Below are 18,145 nucleotides of genomic sequence, written 5' to 3' on the forward strand. Positions count from 1 at the left end.
TCCCTCTCCCTCTCTCTCTCTCTCTCTCTCTCCTTCTCTTTTCCTCTCTAAAATCAATAAGAACTTACCCTTGGGTGAGAATTTTAAAAAATGCATGCAGGAGATTTTTTTAAAGTCATAGAGTATCAATAACCATCAGATATCGTTACTCCTCTCATTGAGAGGTGGGGTGCAACTCCCCTCCCCTCCCCGCTATTCTATATGGCCCAATGATTGCATTGACTGATGGAATGTGGTAGAAACAACACAATCAGTTCTTAGCCAGGGCCTTGGGAAACTGGCAACTTTCAGTTCTTGTCTCTTGAAATCCTTCTCCATCGAAGTCTTGAGTTTCCATGTAAAAGCTCAACTACTTTGACAATGTCATACTGAGGAATCTGCATGAAGATGTTCTTGTCAACCATTCTTGCTGAGCTCAGCCTTCCAGCTATTCCCATCAAGGCACCAGACATGACAATGAAGCTATCTTGGGCCCTCTAGACAAGTCCACCTACCAGCTGAATACCATCAAGTGACCTCAGTCAATGCCATTTAGAGTAGAAGACTCACTATGCCCAGCCTTACCCAAATTCTTGACCAATCAAATTATGAGATATGTAAAATGATTATTGTTTTTAAGCCACTAGGTTTGATGTCATCTATAAAGAGTAAGACATAATTAGAGCACTTACTCCAATAATCTCAGAAAGGAGAACAATTTACTGACTAATACTCTATACTTGCTTTAAAGAAATATCAGTGTTTTGATCATCATTTTTCCTTTCTGAAAAATATATAGACATGTAAAGTTTGTTGTTACTTAACAGCCTCCATAGATTTGAAGAGACCTAACATGTGTACTCCCAAGTCTAATTTAAGTATTGCCAGCGCCTTTAATTCTTCCTCTTAAACTATGGTTTTTCTTGATACTTCATCACCTTCATCTCCATCAAGATTTGGTTAGATGCCATTAGGGATAACTTGAAGTTGAGAGAGAGGACACAAAAATGAAGGATAACATTGCTCTTCCACAAAGACTTAGAAAATAGGGCCACTCCATTGAGAACCTCAAAGAGGTTTCACATCCTCTACCACCCCCACAAAACCAGCATTCCCATGAACTGAAATACTAGGAAATAGTTAGTCTGGTCATTAACCTACATTCCATTTTTTTCTCCCTGAACATTTAAAAATGCCCTCATTTGCACAGAGATATACACTGATTTAGCTCTGTGTGAAATACAATAGAACAAAGTATTTTTATGTTAGTTATACCTAAACCAAAATTTGTGGTCACTACTACAGCTAAGTCCAATAATGGCCTAAAACCTGTTTCTGGTTAAAGGTGATTCGTAAACTAGCCATAGAAGTAGGAAATGTCATCCTTGTGCCACAGTTGATGGCATGACACTAAAACAGTCCTGCCCTCTAGAAATGTGTCCTCTGCACCCACCAGTGGTTATAATGAGTAGCAGTTTTCCTGCCCAGCCTCTCTTCTACAAGATTCTTTGTGCCACAGATGTGCCCCACATTTTTGTGCAGTCTTTCATCAAAGCACCATCCAAAACCCACAGAAAGGCACCTACCCACAGTTCCTGACAAAGGCACAGAGTTAGTCTCTCTGATGTACACTCATTGCTCTTGCCTGTGCTCAGTAGGACAGCATGGCCCTCAGAAAACAGAAGAGCATCTAATTTTTCATTCTATACCTTTCCCTCAGATGAGTAGAGCATGCCCTTATATTATAAATCATGGTGTTTAATGTAGGTTTTGAAGGTTTTCCTACCATAATGACACAATGATATTTTATCATTCACTTAACCTTTACTATTTCTGGTGCCAGTTTCTTATGGCTGTTGCCCATATTTCAAATATGGACATCTGTATCTTTCAGAAACTTTCAAATGACAAGTTCACACCCCCACCAAGACCAAGCCTGTTCAGGCTGAAGTGCCCATGGTGTTGACCTGCTGCTGCCAAGCTTACTTTTTCATACATTGCTTTTATTATAGACGTAAGGCTGAGCTCGTGATGATGATTATTTTATCTTGCCTGTAACCATGAATTCAAAAAATACGATTCTAATAAAGGAATCTGCCTTTTATGCTGATCATTAAAAGAAATGCTTGGTATCTTCAATAATATCCCAATTAGCTTCATTGAATATACAATTTTAAAAGCCCAGACAGATCAACAAAATGTTATTACTGACATAAAGTTGAAAAATAGGTATAATACAATAAAAAAAAATTTTCTATGATTAAAAAACAAACAATAGGTTTCAGTGATAGATTCACTAGCAATGTTGAGCAAAAAATGAAGGTCGTTATCTGGCAAATTTAAGGGGAAAAAAAAAGCCTGAGCTCATCTAGGTAACCTAAATATTGAGAACACAGAATAAAAGAATTCTACTTCCACAATTTTTTTTCTTTAATCCTGGATATCTTCTAAAAAACCTAGTTTAAAGACAGCCCTTCCAACTAATACTTAATGTGTTGTTCTGTTAGTGCTCAATACACACCAGATAACAGATAATGAAGCACTGGCTGTATATGGCTCTTCAAAAATTAATACATCAGATAATTAGGTGTCCAAAAGCAACCTCAGCTATTATGATTCTTTTTATTAGTATTATTACTGATATGATATTCCATTAAAATTCCATGGCATACTTGGTCTTGTGCTGAATTGAGAAGGAACAAAGAATCCATCCAAAATAGTAAAATAATAGGTTGGTCTTGGGCACTGCGAGAAAGAGTGTAATTGATACAACTCCTTTCGAAAACTATTTGGCCGCATCTACTAATCTGAATTTATCTTGCCTGTAACCATGAATTCAAAAAATACGATTCTAATAAAGGAATCTGCCTTTTATGCTGTAGTGACCCAGTAATTCCACTCCTAGGTATAGTTCTGACAGAAATATTTACATATATTCACCAAAAGATAAGAGTATTCAAAAATGTTCATAACATTCAAAATAATCCCCCCAAAAGTTAGAAATCCAGACATGGCTAAGCTGGGTGCTCTGGCTTAAAATTTCTCACAAGGCTGAGATCAAGGTTAGCCAGGGTCGTGGTCTCATCTGAAGGCTCAAGAGAGATTTTGCTTTGAAGTTTATTCATGGGCGCCTTGCAGACTGGTGAACTGAGGGCCTCTCTTCCTTTCTGGCTGTTGGCTGGCTTTCTCCATTCCGTGTCATGCTGGCCTTCCCAGAGAGCCACTCATTACTTGACACCTGACATCTGTCACAGTGAGAAAGCAAGAGAGCAAAATAAGGCAAGCAAGACAGAAGCCAAAATCATTTTATAACCTAAACTCAGAATAACACCTGTAATTTTTGTCATATTCTGTTAAAAGTGAGTCACTGGGTCCAGCCCACAGTCAAGGGGAGAGGATTACACAGGCCATAAAACTAGGAGGTAGAGATCATTGTGGTGATCTTAATTATACCTCAATTTATGGAAAAAAATATTCTTAGAATTGCTAAGATGAAGTCACAGGATCTTGCTACACAAATATTTTATTTCATAGTGATCTTCCATGGCCTGAGGATCTGTCCTTCACTATCTATTAAGTTCTAATTAGTTTTCTTGGAGGTTCTTCCTCCTTAACAGAAGTCATCAAGCTTTAGGGTTCACTCTTGATAGACCACCATCTGACTGGACCCAAATAAGCCTCTTTAACCAGCTAGTCTACTTCTCTAGCTAAGAAGGCAAAATCGAGATGCTAGGGAGGGAAGAGTTTCTGTTTTCACTCCAGCATCACATTTCAGACATAGCCTAGAAAAGAACCTGGAAAATCAACGTTCTTCACCATTAATATTTGGTCCCCTTCAACTGGAACTCACCTCATTGTATATGAAAACCAGTAAATACAACAGAAATTACATGTCAGACCGATATCTTAACATGTGGAAAAATAATACCCTTTAAGTTTAAAGTTGACTATTGCTGGGGCTGACCAGCAGCCCCTGAACGACAGATGAACAGATTATTCCAACACAGTTTCACTGTGGAGGAGAGGGCTAAGGGATGGCCCAGCTGAAGAAGCCAGGCAGCCTCGATTACCTGCCTCATTAGGTTTTTATTGGAATTTTTATCTTTAGATACAACCAGTAGGTGAGTAATCTTGGGAGGACACATGTGTTTACATTGTCCTCTAGGCAAGAGCATCCAGGGATTAAGCATAAGGATTCCAATAAACACCCGGGGGTCTGCACATGCACAGACTTGTTTGGAAAGGTCAAGGAATAATTAGGGGACACTCCCCTAAGCCTCCCCTAAATTGGAATTCCGATCATCAGTGCAGGCAACCTTCCACACACTTCCCTTTTCTCAGAATGTCCTCCTCACAAGCTTTCCAACCAAGTCTCATGCTTCCCCACAGATTATCTCTTTCCATCTCTGTTGTGCCTTGGCATGACTTCCCTGACAATTTCTGCCAAATGTTGAAAGAAGTTGTAGTTATCTGACTGACCCATCACGATGATTTTCTTTGCCAAAAATGACTAACAGTCCCAAGTGACTAAAATAGATTCCATTTAGGCAAGCATCCACTTTTCAACTCAGAAAAGAAATTCTGTGGTTCTGGTGCATGCATCACTATGTACCCGGTACAGAGTAGCCTGTCAATAGGCATTTTGTGGATGAATGAATGACCAGAATGGAATAGGGATGGAGTGTTACTTTCCCTGGACTTCATTGTTCAGGCTGCCCCTTGTCATTTTGCTCACTGCCATTCAGGCATTTTCCATATCACTAAAATCTCAAATTCCTTTGTCTCCAGGTAGTTTGTTTCCTCTTTACCATTCTGCCTTCTAGAATTGACCTAAGCATCAAAGCCCAAAGAATATGGGTCAAGATGAGATGAGAATCAGAACTCAGCTGTTGAGCACAACTTGTATGAACATAGTCCACTGTCTCTCTGCTCCTCCCTGGAAATGAAATACTTGGAATCATTCATTCTAATCTGAATTACCCCAACCAAGTTTTCCCAGAAACATAGCTCCCATTTTCTCATGCACAAGCACCCTCAAAACAATAATCAGTCAGAAATAGCCCTTTTCCTTCCTCATGCTACTACCAAAGTGATTTTAAACAATTCTGCAGAAAACATCAGTCACTATAAGCTCCTTCTGTTGCTAAGATTGGAGTTCAGGGTGAGGGTGGTTTTAGGGAATCTAGAGATGAAGCTAACAGAAGAAATAAGTTGAGCTTTCATTTTATATCTCAAAACTAGGCACCATGTATTGACCTGCCAACAAATACTTCTCACAAATTTCTTACCAGAAACCAAACAACTATTCAAGGCAGTGAGCACCAAATCGAAGATGTCCAAGTGGCCTTGGCACTCAACTGACTCATTGGAAATGGTTTGGTGAGGATTGCTAAACTAGGCAAAAGAATGATAAGATGAGTCCTAAAGACACTTCCAATTCCAAGAATCTATTATTACAAGATTCTGTATTTGATATAATAGAACACCTAATATTTCCCCACCAACACTGAGAGCTGAAATACTCACTGTGTCATTCATAGATTGTGTTTGTAGTGTATGTAAATAAGAATTTTATTAGCATACCCTTAACCCATAACTTAAGCCTCATCAGTATGCCTTTCTAGCCAACTGTTTTTATCAAAGACAATATTTCCTTTGAGTGCAAAATGTGAAAGATTTCCTAATTTATTAGTTGAATTCCAGGCTTTTCCCACAGCACCTGAGTCCCAATTTTTAATGACAATTGCATCCCTATTAACAATCCATTCAGGGAAAACAAAGGCCTGGAAGCAATCAGATGTTAAAGTCTACATAACTAATAATAACCCTGGCTGCAAAAATGACATAATTATATTAGCAGGTTGGAAGATTTGAAGTTTCAAGAAACACAGCCTACATATTAGAGGCATGCATTTATTGGAAAATACATGGCACCCTGTGTTGCATAGACTTATTCCTAGTTAACCACCACCCAGAATATGGATGAGCTTTCAGATAGCTAGGATGAGAAGACAGGTCTGAGGGGAAATGCTGTCAGGAGCAATTCAGCTGAAGCCCATGTGATGAGATGAAGGCTTGTCCTCCATCGAAGTTAGCTGGGAGAGGGACTCCTCCTCTAGCATAGGAAGTGTTAGGGACCCCCGGGTAGATAGGGTAGGCCAGTGAAGGACCTAGGCCCAACGGGGACACTATAAAATAGGAAGCCAGGGCATTTGAGGTAGCAAATTGTCCCCTACTTTATCAATTCACATCCACTTAATATTACCCCACCTTCTCCCGCACACCTCCTCTTCAGAATTTACCAATTTTCTGGTACTTTGGCCTTGGTCCTTAGGAACCATACTTCTCTTACTTTATCCACCAGGGGGCAGTAAAAAGTCTTCTGTGCAGCAGAGCTGAGCCTGCTATTACTCTGAAGGTTCAATCCCCACAGTCTATAACCCTACTGAAGGTCATAGAAAATGGCATTGTGTGTTTTATAAAGAACTAGAGGCCGGGTGCACAAAAATTTGTGCACTCGGGGGGGGGGGGTCCCCCTGCCCGGCCTGTGCCCTCTCACAGTCTGGGACCCCTCGGGAGATAACGACCTGCTGGCTTAGGCCTGCTCCCGGGTGGCAGAGGGCAGGCCCAATCCCTAAGTGCAGCCCCTGGTCAGGCTCAGAGCAGGGCCGATTGGGGAGTTGGGGCGCCGCCCCGTCATGCACAGAGCAGGGCGGATCGGGAGGTTGCAATGCCACCCTCAGTCACGCTCAGGGTAGACTGACTGGGGGGTTGGGGCACCGCCCCCTGTTACACTCAAGGCAGGGTCTATGGGGAGGTTGCGGTGCCACCCCCGTCACGCACAGAGCAGGGCCAATCAGGGGGTTGGGGCGCTGCCCCCTGTCACTCACAGAGCAGGGCCAATCAGGGGGTTGGGGCGCTGCTCCCTGTCACTCACAGAGCAGGGCCGATCAGGGGGTTGGGGAGCTCCCCCCTGTCACGCACAGAGCAGGGCCCATCAGGGGGTTGAGGAGCTCCCCCCTGTCACTCACAGAGTAGGGCGGATCAGGGGGTTGGGGCGCTGCACCCTGTCACACTCAGGGCAGGGCCAATGGGGAGGTTATGGCTCTACCCTGTCACACATAGAGCAAGGCCCGTGGAGGGGGGTTGGGGCACCACCCTCTATCACTCACAGAGCAGGGCCGATCAGGGGGTTGGGGTGCTGCCACTGTCACACTCAGGGCAGGGCCGATGGAGAGGTTATGGCTCTACCCTGTCACACACAGAGCAGGGCCGATCAGGGGGTTGGTGCGCTGCACCCTGTCACACACAGAGCCTCAGGGCAATCGGGGGATTGGGGAGCTCCCCCCCTTTCAGGCACAGAGCAGGGCTGATCAGGGGGTTTGGGCGCTGCCCCCTGTCAGGCTGATCTGGTGCTGGGAGGCATATTACCCTTTTACTATATAGAATAGAGGCCTGGTGCACGGGTGGGGGCCAGCTGGTTTGCCCTGAAGGGTGTCCTGGATCAGGGTGGGGGTCCCCACTGGGGTACCTAGCCAGGCTGGCTGAGGGGCTGAGGGCTGTTTTCCCCGCTGGCAGTTGACTAAAAGCTCCCAACCGCTCCTTGTTTTCTTTTTTTTTTTTTTTTTTATTCTGGGCCAGCTTTAGCTCTGAGGCCTCGCTGCTGAAAACATGGATACAATGTTGCGGTCCGGGGCTGACTGAAAGCTGGTTTTGTTTAGCTTCTTATTTGTAACATAGTAATAGTTGCTTAGAGTTGCAGTTGAGAGGCCGACAAGTGAGGCGGGGAAAGTTGGAGTCTGCAGTCACTGGAGCAAGCAAGCCTCCCTGCTCGCTTCAGTGCCTGGCTGCCGGCTGCCATCTTGGCTGACAGTTAATTTGCATAAGGATACGCTGATTAGCCAATGGGAAGGGTAGCGGTCGTATGCCAATTACCATGTTTCTCTTTTATTAGTGTAGATAAGGCATTATGATATATAATTATTAGTTTCTGTGTCCTTCATCTTAACAGAGGGGAAGAAACACCAGCTCTGGGCAGAAAGAGTGATGTTCAAACTCCATTCTTGTGTCTGTCCTTTCGTCTCCTCTGAAGTAATTTTCTGGGAAAAGAAAAAGCCTGTAATTCCAGATATACAGATGTCTCATTTAGAATTAAATATAGATGTCTATTATTTCCAAATTCTTAGGGCTTTAAAATATGAAAACTATGCTCATGGGGAAATATGAATTAAAGAAATGATGCTATGAAAAAAAAGAAAATTCCTTGTCTCAAAAGACTAGTGCTGACACCATATCCCCAAATGTAAATTCGTTAGCACTGAGTCCTAAGAAAGGGTGGGAGGGCCTTCACAGACTGGAAACTGACACACCATGACTCAGGGCTGCCTCTTTTCATAGACTTCATCTCAGACTCACAACAGCTCTCCCCTCACTTCTCCTGGCCCTCAGGGAAGGTTCTCAGCGTTTTTACCTCCCCTTCACACCCCCTCTCTACTTGGGCTCATTTGCATATGCATGTGAAGAAAATTAGATTGTGGAATTCTAGGAAAGTATAATAAAGATGCAGGGCCTCACTGTGACTAATTCTTAAATGAATCCAAATTAAAATGTGGGCAGTGCTGAGCACTGTCAACCAGAGAGCTCAATAAAAGGATTCTAGATTTATGTATTAAGGAAGCTTAAGATAGAGACAATAGCCTTTGTCTCTATGCAGTCACTCTTAGCGGAATCTAATTTCATTGACTTTTATGATAATTTCTCTTTAACTCTGTTATATTTAATTGCTTCTTATATATAAAGAGAAAAGAAAGATATGAAAAAGATTAGTGAAACGTTATTTAGAAGTTAAATGATAAAAATATGTTTTTTATAATCTCAAATTGTCTAGGTAATCTGCTCTATAAACCAGCAGTGATTATTTCATTCCATGTTAGTTGTTGGAGACAGTGTCATTTTAGTCTTAAAAAGGCTAATTCATTATCTACTCTTTGGTAAGTATTTATCTCAAGGAAGTAGCCTCTAGATCAGCAGTTCTCAACCTGTGTGTTGTGACTCCTTTGGCGGTCGAACGACCCTTTCACAGGGGTCGCCTAAGACCATCCTGCATATCAGATATTTACATTATGATTCATAACAGTAGCAACATTACAGTTATGAAGTAGCAACACAAAATAATTTTATGGTTGGGTCACAACATGAGGAACTGTATTTAAAGGGCCAGAAGGTTGAGAACCACTGCTCTAGATATTAAGGCTTACAACTGCAAACTTATACTTTGTGATTTACAAAATAAGTTATCTTTCTTATGGAATCACCTGAGCCAGACTTAATCAAGCATTTTTTTTAAAGCCATCCCAGTAAGATTAGCTAATTCATATGACTTATCTAATATCTGTGTTCTCCACATCAGCTGTGTAATGCTTTACATGTAGTACATTCCAAATTAAAGAGGAATTTGACGGTATCTTCATTTATTATTAATCCTCATGGAAAACAGCCTCCTCTGTTACAACAAACTAAAAACATACCTTTTTATATTTTTCTGTATTCCTCTCAAGAGAGTGAAAACTATTTAAGGTCAGCTTCTCATGGTATCACAAAATGACCAGGCCCAGGAAATAGACAGCAAATATTGTAAGCACTCCAAAGTTTCAATAATGTGTGCAGAACAGAGACCCCACTGTAGCCCGGTCCAGGCAGATTAACCAGGGAGCTAACAAAGGCTGGAGGACCACTTACTTTCACAGAGTCTTTCCAAAGACCTGGGGGAGGCGGGGAGGCGGGGAGGGGTCTTGGCATTGTTTTCACATTGTCATAGGTATTCCTAAAATTTTCAAAAGAAAGTAATCTTATTTTTTAAAATCTGTATTGTTGGAAGTATTTTTTCCCATTGACCCCTTCTAGCCCTCCCCACCCCTAACTCCGGGCCTTCATCACACTATGTCTGTGTCCATGGGTTATGCATATATGCATACAAGTTCTTTGGTTGATCTCTTCCCACCCAACTACTCACCCCCACCTTCCCTCTGAGATTCCACAGTCTGTTCCATGCTTCTATGTCTCTGGACCTATTTTGTTCATCAGTTTATTCTGTTTATTAAATTCCACATATAAATGAGATCATGTGATACTTGTCTTTCTCTAACTGGCTTATTTCACTTAGCATAATACTTTCCAAGTCCTTCATGCTGTCTCAAAGGGTAAGAGATCCTTTTTTATCACTGCATGGTATTCCATGATGTAAATGTACCACAGCTTTTTTGTCTACTCGTCTACTGATAAGCACTTGTGCTGTTTCCAGATCTTAGCTATTGTAAATTGTGCTGCTATGAAGGTAGGGGTGCATACATTTTTTCTGATTGGTGTTTTGGGTTTCTTAGGATATATTCCTAGAAATGGGATCACTGAGTCAAATGGCAATTCCATAGTTAATTTTTTGAGGGAACTCCACACTGTTTTTAATAATGGTTGCACCAGTCTGCATTCCTACCAGCAGTGTTCCAGGGTTCCCTTTTCTCCACATCTTTACAAGCACTTGTCATTTGTTATTTGTTGATGGTAACCATTCTGACGGGTGTGAGGTGATACATCATTGTCCTTTTAACTTGCATCTCTCTGATGATCAGTGACTGTGCATTTTTTCTTATGCCTTTTGGCCATCTGTATGTCCACTTTGGAGTAGTGTCTATTTAGGTCCTTTGTTCATTTTTTTAATTGGATTGTTTGTCTTCCTTTTGTTAAGTTCTGTGAGTTCCTTATATATTTTGGATATTAACCCTTTATCAGATGTATGATTGCCAAATATGTTCTCCCATGTAATTGGCTCCCTTTTCATTTTGTTGATGGTTTCTTTTGTATATTTAGTATATATATAGTTGTCTTGGTTTCAGATCCTTGCTTTTTATTACCTTGAGTACTTCATGCCATTCCCTCTGGCCTGTAGAGTTTCTGATGAGAAATCAGGTGTCAACCTTATGGGAGCTCCTTTAGTGGTAACAGTTTGCTTTTCTCTTGCTACCTTTAAGGGTCTCTCTTTGTCTTTAATTTTTGACATTTTAATTATGATGTGTCTGAGCATAGGCCTGTTTGGGTTCTTCTTGCTTCAGACTCTCTGTGCCTCCTGAAGTTGTATGACTTTTTCCTCCACCAGGTTAGGGATGTTTTCTGACATTACTTCTTCAAATAGGTTCTCTATCCCCTGCTCACTTTCTTCATCTTCTCTTACTCCTATGATGCAAGTATTATTGTGTTTCATGTTGTCCCACAGCTCCCTTAAGTTATCCTCCTGTTTTTTAATTTTTTTTCTTTTTGGTTCTCTGATTGAGTGATTTTTTCTACCCTGTCTTTTAATTCACTGATCCAATCCTCAGCTTCCCCTAATCTGTTGTGTATTCCTTCAAATGTGTTCATTATTAGTGCTATGTCATTCTTCATTTCTGACTGGTCTTTTATAATAGTTTCTATATCTTTTCTCATGTTGTTGAGCATCCTTGTGATCATTATTCTAAACTCTATATCTAATAAACTTATCTTTATTTCATTTACCTCTTAATCTGGAGAATTATTTTGTTCTTTCATTTGGGGCTTGTTTTTGTCTCTCCATTTTGGCTGCCTGTTAGGGTTTGTTTCTATATATTAGGTAGATATGCTACAATTCCCTATCTCTAGTGCAGGACAATGTCAGACACATTTTCCATCAGCCCTGGGTACCCTGTTTAGAGCTATCAGCAATCCAAAGCTTGTGGCTCCCTCTGTTGGGGCTAGGTGCTTTTGGAAAGGACCAAGATATGCACCGAGGTCTGCTTTTCCTAGCTCCAGGTCTAGAATCAGACCAGGCAGAGACTCAAAGCCTCCAGAATCTGCCTCTGCTTACAGTCTGGTTGTTAATCAGTCTTAATTAGCCTCTGGCTATTGACCACAGCAAGGTTTAGATTCTACTGGGTGGGGCGAGAAGTTTTCCAACAGGGTGGGACAATTGCTTTCCTTCCAAGCAAAAGCTGCTTGGATGGTAAAGGTCTTCCTGAGAATGATGTTCTCTGCAGTATGAGGGAATGACTCAGCACAGGGAACCAGGGTGGGTGCCTTCGGAAATCTAACCATAGAGTCCCCAACCCTGGATTCTCCTCACACAGTCCACTCTGCCCTCCCTCTGTCAGAGTCCAAGGTGAGTAGCTGCACTGAAATTTTGTGCATTAGCCCTTTAAGCGGATACCTGCATGTCCAGCTGTCTCTTCCTGGCAGACAGCAACTCCACTGCTTTTCACAGCCAGATGTTATGTGGGCACCTTTCTTAGTTCTGATCCTCTAGACTGGGGAGCCCAGCTTGAAGTTTAATCCTCAGAGTTCTCAGTGGGACCCCACACACACACACACACAGTTGAGATATCCCTCTGGAACTTCAGCTATCTGGCAATCCCTTTTGTACCTCTGCTCTTCCTACCAGTCTCTATGTGGTCCCACCTTCCATCCTTGGTTATCAGGGTTCTCTCCAGCTAGTCTTCAGTTGATTATTCAGGATGGTTTTTTTTCTTTATTTTAGTAGTAATTCCAGTTCGGTCCTGGGAGAGTGTCAGGGTAGCTATAACTTACTCTGTCACCAATTTGGAACTCTCAAAAGGAAGTTATTTTAACTATAATCAGTTAAATTAGCAGTTTTCTTTCTGTCACACTTTCCTTTGTGCCACGTGGCATTAGACTTTCCATAGGCATTTTGAAGACCCTGATTAGAAAGGATGGATTACGGACAAATCCACTTTGTATTTAGTTCCATACCCTCATGTGATCTTGTCTGTAGTGAAGTTATTGCTAGTTGTTTCAATGTAATAACAACTTCCAGGAGCCATCCCTTACTCACAAAGGTGGAGTGAACTCTACCTTGGTACAAATGTGACCGAGGTGCTTGTCAGAAGTATGTGAGATAAACTAGATTTAAAATATAGAGAGCTGGAAGCTAGTCTGTGTAAACTTGTAAACTATAAATTCAATTCTTATCGATACCAAGTCAAAATGAAAGAGCTCTTCTGTCAGCTATATACTAAAAAATACAGCATGTATAATTCTAAACACAACGTATGTCTGGCTTTTTATGTGAATAATGTAAAATAGAATTATGAAAATTCTTGAATCTATAGCACACAAGCAATTACATCAACATCTGTACTCACGTGTTTTGTACCTCCCAAATATCAGCTCACATGTAAACTACTAAGATCATTTTCCAGAGCTCTCATAGGACTAAGAGATAGCTGAAAAGCAACAGCCTTCAGTAGAGATCCCAGAAAGACAAGGCTAATCTAGTCCTGAAGTAAAGGCTACTCTTGACTTCCCCTAACATAACTTAAAAACTAGGCTTAAAAGGTTAGATTTGATGCTCAAGGAAATTAACTGCATGTAATAACAAATATTAATACTCTATTGATTTAGACAACAAAACACAGAAATTCAAAAAACAGTTTCTATAAAAATGTAGCCACCATAATACAATTAAAATGTACTAGACATCCAAGGAAACAGAAAAATGGTACCCATAACCAGGAGAAAAATAAGTCAATATAAACAAACTCAGAAATGACAGAAATGATTATAACAGTCAATAAACAAACAACCACAAGACCATTATAACACTTAATATAAATATGGACCAGGAATTCTAGAAAAGTACACACATGATAAAAGAAAAAATGGAAATCTTAATAGAGAATTGGGAAATATTTTAAAATAACTACATGGAAATTCTAGAATTAAAAAATCTTTAATTACAAAGAAATAAAATTAACTGGATTTGTTTGACAGTAGGTTAAACAATTGAAGACAGGGCAATAGAAACTATTCAGAAAATAGTACGCAAATGGGAAAAAAAGATAAAAATGAATAGTGCATCAGTGACATATGGAACAATGTCAAATGATCTAAAATATATATAATTTGAGTACTATAAAAAGAGACTGAAATAGGGAAGAGAGTGAAAACAGAAGATGCATATGAATTAATAATGGTTTAAAATTTCAATATTTGATTTTTTTAAATGAGTTCCTGTGGGCTTCCAAGCTGCTCAATAAATCTCAAGCAGTATAAACCAAGACATTGACATAGAAGCACACTGCAGTCATGAAAAAAAAATGTTAAAGCAGCCAATGAGAAAAGATACATTACATACAAAGGTGGGGGAAAAAAAAACAAAAACTCAGCAAAGCAGCAATGAAAAGAACTTTCCAGAACCTGATAAAAATTCACATTTAACCTAATCAGTTATGGTGAAAGTCTGAACTTTCCCCTTTTATGATTGGGAACAATCTACACTAATAAAAGACAAACATGCAAATTGACCATGCCTTCGCTATGCCTTAAGCCACGCCCACCAGCCAATCAGAGCGACTATATGCAAATTAACCCAACCAAGATGGCGGCCGGCAGCCACAGAGCTGGAGTGAGCAGGAGGCTTGCTTGCTCCAGTGATGGAGGAAGCCAAGCTTCCCTGCCTGCCGCAGCAAGCTCTGAGCTCCACTCAAAGCAACAAAGTTTCAATTATAGAAGGTAAACAAACCCCAGATACCTGCTTTCAGCCAGCCGTGGCCACGGAGCTGGAGCGAGCAGGAGTGGGTTGCCCCTGGCAATGGAGGAAGCCAAGTTTACCGCAGGCCTCCACTAAAGGCAACAAAGTTTCAATTATAGAAGGTAAATAAATCCCAGAATTAAAAAAGAAAAAGAAAAAAAGGAGAGGCTGGGAGCTTACGTCACCAGGGGGCTTGGCCAGCCTGAAAACAGCCCTCAGCTCCTCACCCAGACTGGCCAGGCACCCCAGTGGGGACCCCAGACCGAAAAAGGGGTGTGGCCAGCCTGAAAACAGCCATCAGCCCCTCACCCAGGCTGGCCAAACCTCCATGGGGTGAGGGTCCCCACTGGGGTGGACATCCTCCAAGGGGTCCCACACTGCAAGAGGGCATAGGCCGGGCTGAGGGACCCCCCGAGTACACAAATTTTTGTGCACCGGGCCTCTAGTGTAAGTATATTCTCTTTTACTACTTCCAATCGACAATAGAAATGGAGGTCCTATTCAGGGCAATAAAAAGTAATAATAAAGCAGACTTGAGAATTAATAAAAATGTCTTTATTTACAGATGAAATGACTTCTACCTACAAAATCCCAGAAAAGCCAGACAGATTATATGATGCCATTTAAATGAAATACAAGAATAAGCAAAGCTAATCTATATTGATAGAAATCATAAAAAGTATTTCATCTTATGGATACAGGTGTGGGCAAGGATGGACTTTGAAGGGATTTGAAAGATTTTCTGAGATGATGAAACATTCTGCATCTTGATAGGGCTGGGTATTACTCAGGCATATGGTTCTTTCTCTGACCTCAGGTAGTTTTCTCACAGGCATACACAAACCAATTATCTGCTGAACACTGAAGAACAAGATTCTTGAGTAGGACAAGGCTGCACAAATGGCTTAAATATTTTTTGGTTATTTTTTGGCAGTTCTCAGGTTATGTCAGACTTGATGTATGTCATTTCATGGTTATATTGCCATCTCCCATTTATTTATATAAAAAAAAGTTCCGACATTTTGACGTATGTACATATGTGCTTTATGTTTTTTATTGTTTATTTACCACAGTAAAGGTCAAGAATTGTTATCTTTCTTTTAATTTTTTTTTTTTTTACTGTTTCACTTCATTACTGCTGTTTATGTGCTCCATGTGAGTGACGTAGGGGCTTATGTAGGCGGGTTCCGACTTATGGCGAAAATCACATTATGTCACGCCATAGGAACAGATCTCCAACGTAACCTGAGGACCTACTGTATAGAGAGGCAGCCAAAATAGGGAGACAAAGAAACATGTCCCAAATGAAAAAAAAGGGAGGGGGAATCTTCTGAAAAAGAACTAATGAAATAGAGACAAGCAATCTACCAGATACAGAGTTTAAAACAAAGGCTATAAGGATGCTCAAAGAACATAGGGGAATAACTGGTAAACTCAGTAAGAACTTCAATAGAGATAGTAAGCATAAGAAATTACATAGAAACTATGAAAAAGAACCAGTCAGAAATGAAGAATACAACATCTGAAATAAAAAATATATCAGAAGGAATCAATAGAATATTAGATGAAGCAGAGGATCAAATAAGTGCTTTGGAAGACAAGGTATCAGAAAGCATCCAATCAGAGAAGAAAAGGGGATTTTTAAAAATGAGGATAGTTTAAGACCTCTGGGACAATATTTGCACCATGAGGTACCAAGGGGGGAAAAAAGAGAACAAGGGATTGAGAGCTTATTTGAAGAAATAATGACTGAAAATCTTCCTGACATAGTGAAGAAAAATGACACACAGTCCAGGAAGCAGAGAGCCCTGAACAAAGTGAACCCAAAGAGACCCACACCAAGATAAATCATAATTAAAATGGTAAAGATTCAAGACAAAGAAAGAATCTAAAAGCAGCAAGAGAAAGAAAGTTACCTACAAGGGAGCTTTCAAAAGACTCTCAGCTCATTTCTCAACAAAAACATTTCATGCCAGAAGGGATTGATCTCATATATTAAAAGTTATAGCCCTGACCGGTTTGGCTCAGTGGATAGAGCATCGGCCTGCGGACTCAAGGGTCCCAGGTTCGATTCCGGTCAAGGGCATGTACCTTGGTTGCGGGCACGTCCCCAATGGGGAGTGTGCAGGAGTCAGCTGATCAATGTTTCTCTCTCATCGATGTTTCTAATTCTCTATCCCTCTCCCTTCCTCTCTGTAAGAAATCAATAAAATATATTTTTTTAAAAATTAAAGTTATAAAAGGCAAGGACCTACAACCAACACTACTCTACTCAGCAAGACTATCATTTAGAAATTGAAGGAGAAAAGAGCTTCCCAGAAAAGAAAAAGCTTAAAGAGTTCATCACCAGCAAACTGGTATTATAAGTAATGTTAAAGGGTCTTTTTTAAGAAAGAGAAATTTTAAAAGATAAATATAAATAATAAAATTGCAATAAATACATACCTATCAATAATCACTTTAAGTGTAAATGGATTGTGCTCCAATTAAAAGACAGAGGAAGATGAATGGATAAGAAAATAGATTGATAAGGTAACTATGCAATAATTTAAAAATAATCTACTACTTTATTAAGCAAACAATAAGTAACTTTTTAGATCCTGGGCCTCAACACTCCTTTGCTATTCAAATCAAAATGCAGTAGTCGTCTCACATTTGTTACCATGAATTTCAAAAGAATAATCTACATTCTAAAAACCTTTTTATACAGAAGGACAAAGAGAACATAACTAAGCTGGAGTCTTTCCATATCATTGTCTTCTGGGGTCCAGGCAGCAGAACCATGATGTAGGTGAAAAAGTAGTATGGCCAGGCTCCAGTCTCAAACTGAAGAACAAAAAGTTGAACTGTGAATACATCAGCTTAATTCACGAAAAGGATGCTACCTATAGGGTCTCCATTTTTAGAGACCAAACAAGGGCAAATGAGCTAAAATAGCAGGATCAATGTGGGTGATTCATAAAACAATACTTTCTAACAATAGGCATCCAGAGGTTAAGGATATGCATTGCTCATACCTCCTAGAGAATAAGATAGGCTGCTCATTTGTTTGGGATGGCTCTTGATGGGAAATATTCTGGAAGACAGGATGGTATCTTTCTGAACTTGAAGTCCATCTTTCTCCATAGGGGCTCAAACCTTGGAATTGTAGCTCATTTTTTACTCGCAGTGTGAATCAAATCCAGTTCCAGACTCTCCACCTTCACCTAACTCTCACTGTAGAATCATCTCAGCAGGAACTCATCCTGCTCTCACTCCAAATCAAAATGTAGCCATGCCCTGGCAGGTTTGCTCAGTGGATAGCGCGTCAGCCTGCAGACTGAAGGGTCCCGAGTTCAATTCCGGTCAAGGGCAGCTCCGCGTCCTGGTGGGTGGCATGCGGGAGGCAACAAATCGATGTGTCTCTCTCACATCAGTGTTTCTGTCTGTTACTCCCTGTCCCTTCCACTCTCTCTAAAATATCAATGGAAAAAATATCCTCGCGTAAGGATTAAAAAACAACAACAAATGTAGCCAAGACTTCTTGATGGGGGCTTCTTTTCTTACTCTATCTTCTGATGTCTGATGTGCGATATGCAGGGCCATTCAGAGCAATGACTTACGACTATAACATGC

The sequence above is a fragment of the Myotis yumanensis genome, unplaced genomic scaffold, assembly GCF_028538775.1.
Source record: "Myotis yumanensis isolate MYYU_CA2020_CCGP unplaced genomic scaffold, mMyoYum1.0.hap1 SCAF_2, whole genome shotgun sequence".
NCBI classification, from domain to species: Eukaryota; Metazoa; Chordata; class Mammalia; order Chiroptera; family Vespertilionidae; genus Myotis; species Myotis yumanensis.